The sequence below is a fragment of the Schistocerca gregaria genome, chromosome 7, assembly GCF_023897955.1.
Source record: "Schistocerca gregaria isolate iqSchGreg1 chromosome 7, iqSchGreg1.2, whole genome shotgun sequence".
Lineage (NCBI taxonomy): Eukaryota > Metazoa > Arthropoda > Insecta > Orthoptera > Acrididae > Schistocerca > Schistocerca gregaria.
In genome coordinates, this window is record NC_064926.1 from 209,388,604 (window position 1) to 209,401,473 (window position 12,870).

The 12,870-nt window shown below is 43.3% G+C and overlaps 1 protein-coding gene across 1 annotated transcript in view; it reads right to left on the reverse strand.

The window, feature by feature from the left end:
• Nucleotides 1-12,870, reverse strand: part of LOC126282354 (uncharacterized) — a 696,553-nt gene that overhangs the window by 376,652 nt on the left and 307,031 nt on the right. The gene's annotated exons all lie outside the window — the stretch shown is intronic.

The window sequence follows — 12,870 nt, forward strand, 5'->3', positions numbered from 1 at the left end:
ATTATTTTTACGTTGATCTCTATTCCAATTTTCTTTAAAGGTTCCGGAACTCTCGGAGCCGAGGTGATGCTAAACTTTTTTTGGTGTGTGTATATATGGTTACCGCATTCCAAAGACACTCATTTTTAAAGTTAAATACTTTAATTCAACTTAGAAAAGTTGTTCAAGTTAGTTTTTTATAACGCTGAAACGTCCTTCTGAGAACCACGATGAAACTGACAGTATATTTCAGTATTTTAAGAGTGCTCACAATTCAGTTTAAGCTGATACTTGTCACCTGAAAAAAGATAATATACTCCTGAAACTTTAAGAAAATGACTCTCTGCAAATGGAATTTACTCAAGTGATGTAGTAAAGCGACTCATCAAAAATTCGTAATGTAACGAATCTAACTGTAATAAAACGCTGCAGTTATTGGGGCTGCTGGTAGAATCATAATTGTTACACTTGAGCTTAAAAGTTAAGAGCAGTGATGTGGATTAAAAATCAAACTGTAACATTCTATATCTAAAAATGGCAATATATTGAACAAAACACACTTGCTCACAGAATAAGTTTAATTCAGTCTGGCTCAATTATACATTAATAAGCATTGACATGATTGTAGCTTGCCTTGTTAATTGTACTGCAATTGATGAAGTGGTCCCAAAAAAACTTCTGCAGATTCTTTAGTTCTTTAGTCAAAACAACATGACAACTGCTTTGCTCAGGCTGCTAATATTCGGCATAATTTGAAGCAAATTTGTTCAACCACTGTAAACCCATAACTGAACCTGCTAATTCTTGCAACCACAACTAATAATTACCAGAGATTACAGAACTAATAATAAACCTCTTCTTCCAATATTTTTTGCATACGTTGGCACAAAGTGTAAACTTTTGTGGAGCTCACCAACGAAGAGCGACTTCACTGTTACTGCTGTCTTGCTATTTCGCCCTGCTCAGTTCAAATGGCTCTGAGCACTATGGGACTCAACTGCTGTGGTCATCAGTCCCTTAGAACTTAGAACTACTTAAACCTAACTAACCTAAGGACATCACACACATCCATGCCCGAGGCAGGATTCGAACCTGCGACCGTAGCAGTCGCACGGTTCCGGACTGCGCGCCTAGAACCGCGAGACCACCGCGGCCGGCGCCCTGCTCAGTGTAAAAGTTGTTTCCATAATGGGAAGTAGAAGGGCCACTTGTCACCCCTATCTCAACACTGTCCTTAAGGTCTTTCTACATCACATTTTCTCTTGTAGGAAAATCATTCCCCCACAGAAACAACAACGGCAAAAGCTGGGTCTCCTACTAGCACAGTGACGTCATTCTTTTATATGCATCGCCTGCCGCAGCGGTTTCAGGCGCTTCAGTCTGGAATCCCACGACCGCTACGGTCGCAGGTTCGAATCCTGCCTCGGGCATTGATGTGTATGATGTCCTTAGGTTAGTTAGGTTTGAGTAGTTCTAAGTTACAGGGGACTGATGATCTCAGAAATTAAGTCCCATAGTGCTCGGAACCATTTGAACCATTTGAACCATTTTTCTTATGCATCGTTTGCTACTTCTCGCATTAACAAATAATGTAAAGTTCAGGATGAACTCAGACTCTACGTAAATCATTTATTTTTCTTCTTAATTCTAGAACAATAACGTAACTGTGTATTTATTACTGCAATTAAAACTTTATTAAATTTGTTACATCAGTATGTTAGATCCTGACAAACACACTGTTCTGTTGTATACTCAATTGTGCTACGCTCATTTTGGCTCGAGGTAGTGGTTCGTGAGTTTGAGAACCGTAAGACACTCAACAAAACGGAACAAAGGATACGTAAGGTACTATCTGTGTGCAGTGATTATCAAAAGGCAAAAGCCACCATTGCCTCAGATCAACTACGACTTTTCAACCCTTTTGCCATTAAGATTACGTGTGTCAACTGTTCTTTTAAGTCCTTCTGCAAGAACAAGCAGGGGGTACTGCTATATTCTTGTGACGGTATAATTTACCTCAAAATATACGGTTCTTACATCACCCACGTGAGCGACAGGTCGGGCGTAACTGAGGAATCTGACAGACGGTTTTAGAATCCGTGCAGTCAGTATTGAACTCGCAAAAACAGTGACACTCGGCGCGGTGTCTAGTGGCAGCCACTGTATATGGCAAATGCCTTTACGGTCACTCTCAGCAGCCACCAAGCCGACTATCAACTTTGTTTGCGGATACAGTACGTAGTGTAATATCGGATAACGGACCACGGTTTCAGTCAGGTAGTTCGTTGGCAAAGCATCGAATCATACCAGTATTTCCTTGTGCGTACCCCCATCGACCGATTCCTCAAAGAGAATCATGCGGCACTTAACCAGTGTGTGTCACGTGTATTGTACAAAGCAGCAAGTGTTATGGGAAAACTTTTTAGATGATTTTCAGCAAGTGATGAAAGAAATTCTGAACATTACTACTTCCTTACCATCGACTACTGACGAACCAACCACTTCCAAATATGAGAGGTGGTCGATTATTCACCACAACGGAACCTCCTACGTAGACATGTGATAGAGTTATCAGTTAGTCAGATCAAATGAGCAGCAAGGAAACAGAATCAAGTGTTCGGTGCCTGCATGGAGAATCCATTGATTTATGGAAAAATTTTGAAACTTAAAGGGAATAAAATGAATTTATGATTAGTGTTTGAAATTTAAGGAGAAAGTAACGGTGTGAGATAGTGATTGTGTGAGTTATTAGGATATAATTATGATACATAGGTGACGTAAGTTCGAGGCAATGTACATTTTGAATTTGTGGGTTAGTAGATCTGCTGACGTATGTGTTCAGTAGTTCACTTGCAAGGGAATTTGTCAAGAGGTGATGGAACTACGATGCTGATATGAAGCTATGATCGTTATGACCGAAAGCAATATTATCTTCAGGATAGCAGCTGAGAGGAGGCGCCAAAGGCACCAGGCATTACGGAGTGTGTAGATGCAATTAGGGAAGGAGAAGATGCTATGCGATGACGAAGACCGGTTATCAGGATAGATATACGAACGACCAAGTGCTGTGATGAGGAATCATTGGCAGAAAGATTTTGTAGGTATTCTGTCCCAAAAAGGTGAATATAGATACAGTGAGATTGATGGAATTGAACGCAAGACAGCGTGAGGAATGTGATTGCAGAGTCTAAATGTATGTTTATAGAGTAAAAAGATGAGAGTTATAATTCGCTGCGTCTGTGAGCGCCGAGACCATCAGTATAGAGAAGTTGTGATTAATTTTCCCATACATACTAGCGAGCACCAGAACCGCTAGATATAGTGGATTTGAGAGATTAGGAGAAGGTTAGGAATCCTCAACGGCGATAAACGTAGGATTTGCAGACGATTTTCGGATTCTGTCGCATAAGTAGAGGAGAGATGCTTACGTATCACAGTATTCAGGTCGGGATGCGAACCATTAGATAATGCCGAGAGAAGCGGCGCTTAATTTCTAAGATTTTAGGCACTGGAACGCACCTATTCAACACTGCAACAATTCTCCCCTCAGCTACAAAAAAGTTTTCAAAACTTTTGTTGCAATTTACAATGAGAAATCATTTTTTTTACAAGATACTGTTTTGCAATGCAGGTTTTTTAACCATAAGTTCTTATAATCAGAACAATAAAACAATAATATTTCATAAAAGCATATTATACCGACGCTCGTGCTAAAGTACTGCGTACATTATTCGTTTCTCATTGATACATACAACAGGAGATGCTGCTAGATCCCTGACGTTGCTGGCAGTCGTAAACGAAAGGCGGTATGTACCGATAATAGCTTCAGAACGAAGCTAAACTTATCTTACGTATACTGCACAAACACACACACACACACACACACACACACACACACAGTACCTCACCCTACGCCACTGCCAATCCCATCACGTTGGTCTTTCTTTGTCGCGTTCACTGGTACCAGAGCACGGGTAAATTATAATTGCTTGTATTATTTTTAATATCCGGTGCCGAATTTTTCCTGTGTGTTTAAAAAATATTCTCCCGGGAGGCGCCGGGATATTTTTTCCGGCCGATTCAAGCCATCGAGAGAAGTCAATATTTAATGGATATTAGTTGAGTAAAGAGGGTGAAGTATGAAGAAACTTTTTGTGTGTGAAAGGAGTTTGTTACAGTAAAACATGAGAGTAAGTCAAAGGTAAGCATAACAGTTTATTTTCGAATTAAAATTTTCTTTCTGCTACTGCGAGAAATATGTGGAACTATGATATAAATGAGAGGTGAAACGGAAAAGGTATCGGAGAAGAAGTAAGATGTGAAGTTGCAAGGTGTAACGAAAATGTATGTTTCGGTGACAACTGTGTGATGATGTACAACTAGTTATACAAATTGGCAAGGATCGAAGTAAACGAAGAGTCAAAGAGAAGGAAACAGGAAAGCGTGGGATAGACTTGGCGAAGTCTGTACTGTACAAATTAAGGACAATCCAGAAATGACAGGCGATGTGGAACAGGAAGTGACAGAAGTATCAGCACATTTCCTTTTGTAGCATGATAGGCATACTGATGTACTATGCATGACTGGGACTAATTATAGTATAAATGAGAGAGTTGGGGAACATGACGTGATATAACTATGGGACTGGTGTAAATTGCTTGCATGGACAAGAGGTGAGCGCATGAGATTATGAAGGTGATGGCATGCTAATGGTAGTTGCTGAACATTAATGTATCTATGAAAGAGTGTGAGTGAGTGAAAGTAGATATTACTTGTCAACGACAAGAAAGTCGGGGCTACAGAGTGATACACTCCTGGAAATTGAAATAAGAACACCGTGAATTCATTGTCCCAGGAAGGGGAAACTTTATTAACACATTCCTAGGGTCAGATACATCACATGATCACACTGACAGAACCACAGGCACATAGACACAGGCAACAGAGCATGCACAATGTCGGCACTAGTACAGTGTATATCCACCTTTCGCAGCAATGCAGGCTGCTATTCTCCCATGGAGACGATCGTAGAGATGCTGGATGTAGTCCTGTGGAACGGCTTGCCATGCCATTTCCACCTGGCGCCTCAGTTGGACGAGCGTTCGTGCTGGACGTGCAGACCGCGTGAGACGACGCTTCATCCAGTCCCAAACATGCTCAATGGGGGACAGATCCGGAGATCTCGCTGGCCAGGGTAGTTGACTTACACCTTCTAGAGCACGTTGGGTGGCACGGGATACATGCGGACGTGCATTGTCCTGTTGTAACAGCAAGTTCCCTTGCCGGTCTAGGAATGGTAGAACGATGGGTTCGATGACGGTTTGGATGTACCGTGCACTATTCAGTGTCCCCTCGACGATCACCAGAGGGGTACGGCCAGTGTAGGAGATCGCTCCCCACACCATGATGCCGGGTGTTGGCCCTGTGTGCCTCGGTCGTATGCAGTCCTGATTGTGGCGCTCACCTGCACGGCGCCAAACACGCATACGACCATCATTGGCACCAAGGCAGAAGCGACTCTCATCGCTGAAGACGACACGCCTCCATTGGTCCCTCCATTCACGCCTGTCGCGACGCCACTGGAGGCTGGCTGCACGATGTTGGGGCGTGAGCGGAAGACGGCCTAACGGTGTGCGGGACCGTAGCCCAGCTTCATGGAGACGGTTGCGAATGGTCCTCGCCGATACCCCAAGAGCAACAGTGTCCCTAATTTGCTGGGAAGTGGCGGTGCGGTCCCCTACGGCACTGCGTAGGATCCTACGGTCTTGGGGTGCATCCTTGCGTCGCTGCGGTCCGGTCCCAGGTCGACGGGCACGTGCACCTTCCGCCGACCACAGGAGACAACATCGATGTACTGTGGAGACCTCACGCCCCACGTGTTGAGCAATTCGGCGGTACGTCCACCCGGCCTCCCGCATGCCCACTATACGCCCTCGCTCAAAGTCCGTCAACTGCACATACGGTTCACGTCCACGCTGTCGCGGCATGCTACCAGTGTTAAAGACTGCGATGGAGCTCCGTATGCCACGGCAAACTGGCTGACACTGACGGCGGCGGTGCACAAATGCTGCGCAGCTAGGGCCATTCGACGGCCAACACCGCGGTTCCTGGTGTGTCCGCTGTGCCGTGCGTGTGACCATTGCTTGTACAGCCCTCTCGCAGTGTCCGGAGCAAGTATGGTGGGTCTGACACACCGGTGTCAACGTGTTCATTTTTCCATTTCCAGGAGTGTGTGTAATGTCAAATTAACAGAATGCTACCAGTTAGAGTCTTTGATTTCTAATGTAAAATCCAGCATTAGTAAAGAATATGTAATGCAGATCTTTTTTTGTGAAGTGATTTTCTTTGATGAAACCGGTGTCATGAAGTAAGTAATAATAATGATAATTGTCCGCAAGGAAATATAACTTTTAAGAAAATAGAAAAACAATTCTTATTCAATAGTTAGGTAAGTGGTATGTATAAATGTATGTAGCGTAAGTGGCGCTCAAATTGTTCCTTTCGAACGCCTTACAGTCCAGAATGGTATACCAAACAGGCAACATCGCCGTGAGCATTGAGGCAATCATCACATTGTCGCGCCAGGTTGAAGATACCTGTTTTGTAAAACATGTGTCCTGCTGAGTGAAAAAGTCCGGAATTTATGCTGCACATTCTCGTCCAGCAGAAACCGTCGACCGTTGAAGGCCTTTTTCTAAGGGACAGAAAGCGTGATAATCCGATAGGGACATATCGGGACTTTAGGGAGGGCGCTCGTTATCTCCCACTTGTCTGTAATGAATGAGGCTGGCCTCGCAGAGCGACTGGCGTTTTGTGTTTAACCGTGGCCAGCACAGAATTTGGCGCACCATTACACAATGGTGGTTTTCGACAGACGTGCTGTACCACATACATTCTTCATTCTCTGATGGATTTTCACTGGTGTTTGTTCATCGACGGCCAAGAAAAGAATAACTGCAGATTGGTCCTGTTTGGACGCATTTGGTAATAACGTCGCTGCAGTTCACGTTTTCGCATTTACTGCACTCGCATTCGATAAACACCCATGTCACACTGATCCTTGCTGTCTTGTCGGTGCTTATATAGCCATCTCCGATTCACACGTTGCAACACCGCCATCTAGCGGAAACTTCTTGATCGCCACGGATATTAAGAGGCATAGTTGGTAATTATGGTTGTGAAAGTAATTGCAGGAATTTGGAGTGGTATGTTGCATGTTTGCCTTGACACACAAGAAAAGCCAGTTGGGCAGTGTAGAAGGTCACTAGGCAGGAAAACCATCTGGACCAACTGAAACGAGAGCTGTAGCCCACAGCACTCGACAGCAACACAGGGGACATGGGCTGGTCGCCTCAGTGAGAGCTAGAGTACGCTGGAGTCCGTGTGAGGGCACACGCCACTAATTCCCTGAAGAGCGGCGCGTGGCGCCGAGGTATCTGGCATAAACAGTATTGTGGTGGGAACCGAAGGAACTTACCGACCGTCAGCACAAGTAGCGGCAGAGACAGTGGCTGGCTCAGTTTCGAGCGCTCCTCCTGACATCAGACTGGCATGTGGGTGGCGAGTCAATTGGAGAACTACGACGTACTGAATGAACTAGAAAGGGAGTAAAAAAGGCAGTACACTATGTGATAGAAAGTATCCAGAAATACCAAAAACATACATTTTTCATATTAGGTTCATTGTGCTGCAACCTACTGCCAGGTAGAGAGAGCATCGTGAGAAAGCGGACTGTGGCGCTCCGCAGAACTCACGGACTTCAGTGGTGACTGGGTGTCGCTTGTGTCATACGTCTGTACGCGAGATTTCCACACTCATAAACATCCCTAGGTCCACTGTTCCCGATGTGATAGTGAAGTGGAAACGTCAAGGAAGACGTACAGCACAAAAGCGTACAGGGCGACCTTGTCTGTTGACTGACAGAGACCGCCGAAAGTTAAAGAGGGTCGTAATGCGTTAGGCAGACATCTATCCAGACCATCACACAGGAATTCCAAACTGCATCAGGATCCACTGCAAGTGCTATGAGAGTTAGGTGGGAGGTGAGAAAACTTGCATTTGATGGACGAGCCGCTGCTCATAAGCCACTCGTCACGCCGGTAAATGCCAAACGACACCGCGCTCGGTGTAAGGAGCGTAAACATTGGACGATTGAACAGTGGACAAACGTTGTGTGGAGTGACTAATCACGGTACACAACGGGGCGATCCGATGGCAGGGTGTAGGTATTGCGAATGCCCGGTGAACGTCATGAGCCAGCGAGTGTAGTGCCAACAGTAAAATTCGGAGGCAGTGATGTAATGGTGTGGTCGTATTTTTTATGGAGGAGGCTTGGACCCCTTGATGTTTTGCGTGGCAGTATCACAGCACAGGCCTACACTGATGTTTTAAGTACCTTCTTGCTTCCCACTGTTGAAGAGCAATTTGGGGATGGCGATTAGATCTTTCAAGATGATCGAGCACCTGTTCTGGTGGAGTGGTTACACTACAATAACATCCCTGTAATGGACTAGCCTGCACAGACCTCTGACCTGAATCCAATAGAACACTTTTGGAATGTTTTGGAACGCCGACTTTGTGCCAGGCCTGACCGACAGACATCGATAACTCTTCTCAGTGCAGCACTCCGTGAAGAATGGAGTGCTACTCCCCAAGAAACCTTCCATCACCTGATTGAACTTATGACAGCGAGAGTGGAAGCTGTCATCAAGGCCAAGGGTAGACCAACTCCATATTTTCAGCCAGGTGTCCGGATACTTTTAATCACATAGTGTATATCAGATGGACAGTGCGTTGTGACCAAGTGGTTCCCACAGCAAGACAGGAAAGCGATACAAATCTATTTTGCCTGAATGTCAATATCCACTGGATCTGTGAAGAAGTCAGTTGATCATGCTGAGGTACTTGTAAGATGAATATTTTTTTCCTGATGAGAACGACGACGGGGTGCTACTATTCAAATGTAATGGCAATGTATGAACGGTAGTAAACCTTTATCCTCTCGTAAAGACAACCCTTTTTCTAGTGTAGACATTACAAAAAACAGTACTGCCTTGTGTAATACATATATTTCTCCTCACGAGATGAATATCGAACATGTGTCGTGATGTATCAACAACTCTACTCACCATTAAACCAGTCAACTTGCCAGTAGCAATGCCTTTCCTCTAACCAAACAGCATATGGTAATTGCAGCCTTATCCCTTCCCACAACCATGAGGAAGAGCAGCCATTACAAACTGAGACACCATCCAACCCAGATGGACTTTGTCCTGTTACCATCCACTGTGAGTCACTCAGCAGTTTAGACGATGCAGACAATGAGCTTGGACCTTAGCAACCGACGTTTTCCTCATGTGCCATGTAAAGCGTCAGTGTATGTAGAGTGGAACCCAGTGATGACAATGAAAGCATGGATTTGCGTTTAGACAGAAAAAAATTATACAGGTAACTCACAGAGAGGCAACTAATGTGATAAACGTTAATCTTTCTTTTGCAGACAGACATTTTCTATGCATCATGTTTTTAAACTATATACATGTGGGGAAATGTGTAATGAATGAAAATGTTAGGAGTTATAAGAGAGTTTAGTTGCTATCTAGCTTATTGTTTTGGGGATGATAAATTAGTCATATTTAGAGACACAAGCGATGTATACTAGAAGAAATGTAATTAATTCTGGCATTGGCTACAGTTAAGCACTGAGATGAATTCAACGGCAAGCGAAAATTTGTGCCAGACCGGATTCGAATCCGGATTTCCCACCTTACATGAACAGTCGCCTTAATCTCTTCAGCCATCCGAGCACACTTTTCTTCCGACTCAAATTCCCAACCTGTCGCACACTACTCACATAGCACCAGCTGTCCACAATGCTCATTCCTCGCCGAATCATACTGGATTCCCGCAAGAGTTCAGGCGAGAGAGTGCATCTGATAAGAAATGATAGTCATGCCCTTCAAGCCGTATACAAGTGTGGTGTCTGTTCTCTCGCAGATGTCCGGAAGAACAGACAGTACACATGTATATAAATGTTTTTAATGAAATTTCTTTCATTTCAGGTTAGGGATACTAAGAATAACCTGTTGTCTGGATTAGACGTCTTGCTGTTCTTGTTTATGGACATTGTACAAAGAATTTTCGTAAGTTGTGACGATAGTACTTATAGAGAAATCAATTAAGTTAATGAGTAAATAAATAATAATGATAAATGAAAATAATAGAACAACTTTGTGGAAAGATATAGATTTCAGTTTTAGATCAAGGTCGAGTTTTTTATTTTATTTTGATATCTGTTCGTATGGTGTGGGTTCTTCGGTTGACTTCAGCTCCTTACGTTCTTATTGCAATTGCCGGCCGAAGTGGCCGAGCGGGTCTAGGCGCTTCAGTCTGGAACCGCGCGACCGCTACGGTCGCAGGTTCGAATCCTGCCTCGAGCATGGATGTGTGTGACGTCCTTAGGTTAGTTAGGTTTAAGTGGTTCTAAGTTATAGGGGACTGATGACCTCAGAAGTTAAGTTGTAAGTAGGCTGTTTAAGTTTTTTTATTGGTAACGCCGCCGCCATGAAGCGCTCTGTATGAAAATCACTGGCTGTACCGTGTGCAGTCGGTGGCTGGTTGGCATTGTTGTAATACTCGCCATTGTAGTGTTGGGCAGCGGCAGCTGGATGCTAACGTGTAGCGTTGCACAGTTGCAGGTGAGCCGCCAGCAGTGGTGGACGTGGGGAGAGAGATGGCGGAGTTTTGAAATTTGTAAGAATTGGTGTCATGAACTGCTATATATATATATTATGACTAGTGAGGTAAATACATTGTTTGTTCTCTATTAAAATCTTTCATTTGCTAACTATGTCTATCAGTAGTTAGTGCCTTCAGTAGTTTGAATCTTTTATTTAGCTGGCAGTAGTGGCGCTCGCTGTATTGCAGTAGCTTGAGTAACGAAGATTTTTGTGAGGTAAGTGATTTGTGAAACGTATAGGTTAATGCTAGTCAGGGCCATCCTTTCGTAGGGATTTTTGGAAGTCAGATTGCGTTGCGCTAAAGGTATTGTGTGTCAGTTTAAGCACAGTCGTGTAAAATTTTTCTAAGGGGATGTTACATATGGCGACCCTTAGCCAAGGATACCTCACTGGAATCTTCTGATTTTTTCTTGTAGTTTGTGTAATTAGTGTAGCTTTTGTTTATTGCTAGCACATAATTATAGAGAGAATTTCCTTTGTAGTTATAGTTTTTCATTGTTGTACAGTAAAACAGTTGTGGCATGTAGGTAGATTTGCACCAAGTATTTCGCAGCTGCGCTTGCAATTAACTAGATATTATTTTCAGTGCTATGTTAATGTGTTCTCTTATTTTTGTTCTTCAAATTGTGTTTTTCTGTGTTGTCGTGTGAAAAATTGTGACAATGACGTGTGAAAAACCTAACACTAGGCTCCAAAGTAAACTGAGAAATGACAGTGAAGACGAAAGCAGTGTGTTAGCGTCACCATGTAATTAATTCACTAACGTTCAAAGTAGTAATTTGGTAATAGCGCGTAGGGAAATGGAGCGGGTTGCAAATAATGGTGCAGGCAGTGAAACAATTAGTGAACAGGGAAGCGTTATCGATCGATCGGTCGGCAACAGCTCGCCTCAGGATTCCGAAATGACAGGACACAATATTGCAAATACTGTAGATTCAGGTTTTGCGTCCTCACCGTTTTCTCAAATAAGTCAAGACACATTTTCTGTTTTTCAAACTGCGAATATTGGCGGTGCAAATGCATTGCCGAATAGGACTAAGGAACATGTTTCAGACACCAGTGCATTGTTATTACAATTAATGCAACAAATGGAACAAAATCTTCAAAAGTTAGACACAACGCTTGAACAAAATCAGAAACAAATGGGACAGAATCTTCTAAAGTTAGACACAATGGAACAAAATCAGAGACAAACACAGCAACAGTTGGACACAATGGAACATAATCTTCGGAAGTTAGACACCACACTTGAACAAACACGTGAAGATTTAACTACTGAGTTACATAACATCAAATCGAAATGTCAAAAAATCTGTAATGACGTAAAAACACAAATTTGTGAGCATTTTCAACCTATTTTTTCGCGGGATGAAAACTCATTACAGAATCACGAAGCAGCCATAAAAGAATTGCAAACTGTTGTTCGTGAAAATCACGACACCTTGCAAGCTAAAATGGACCCAGTTGCATCCACCGATTCGGTTACGCAACTTGCAAGAACTCAGGAAAACTTAAAGGACACAGTAGATTCGATTTCAACACAAATGGACACTCTGAAACTTGGTTCAGAAAAACACACTGAGGAAATGTGTTCACTATCGGAGAAAGTAGCCGAAATTTCGGACCAGTTCACTAATAATCTGAATGACACAAAACCGGTAGTTTTTAATGAGACAGAAGAGTTCGAACAAATTAGGAAATTCAAACAAAATCAGAATCAAAATAATACAGAACACCAAAGAGAAATCCCGGAAGTGCAAGATCAGCTGACACAGGTAATATAAGAATTACGTATTTCAGAGGACACTCGCGCTCCAACACGGGAAGAGAGACTTAGAAATACGGAAAAGCCACAAAATAATAACACAGGGCATTTCGGAAATTATGAAAGAAATTGGCAAGGTGCACCGAATTTTGAGATGGAACCACCGACACGACGTAACAATGACCGATATGCTACCCGCCGACACGATGATTTTGACTATAAGCTGTTCATTACTGCACGTAAATTCAAAACATGTAAGAATTCTGGCAACGACATTCATCCACAAGCGTGGCTCCATCAATTCTCTCATTATTTTCCTCCCAACTGGTCACCAGAGCACAGATTAGAATTTATGTGTGGCTACTTAGAGAATGAACCAGCTGTAAG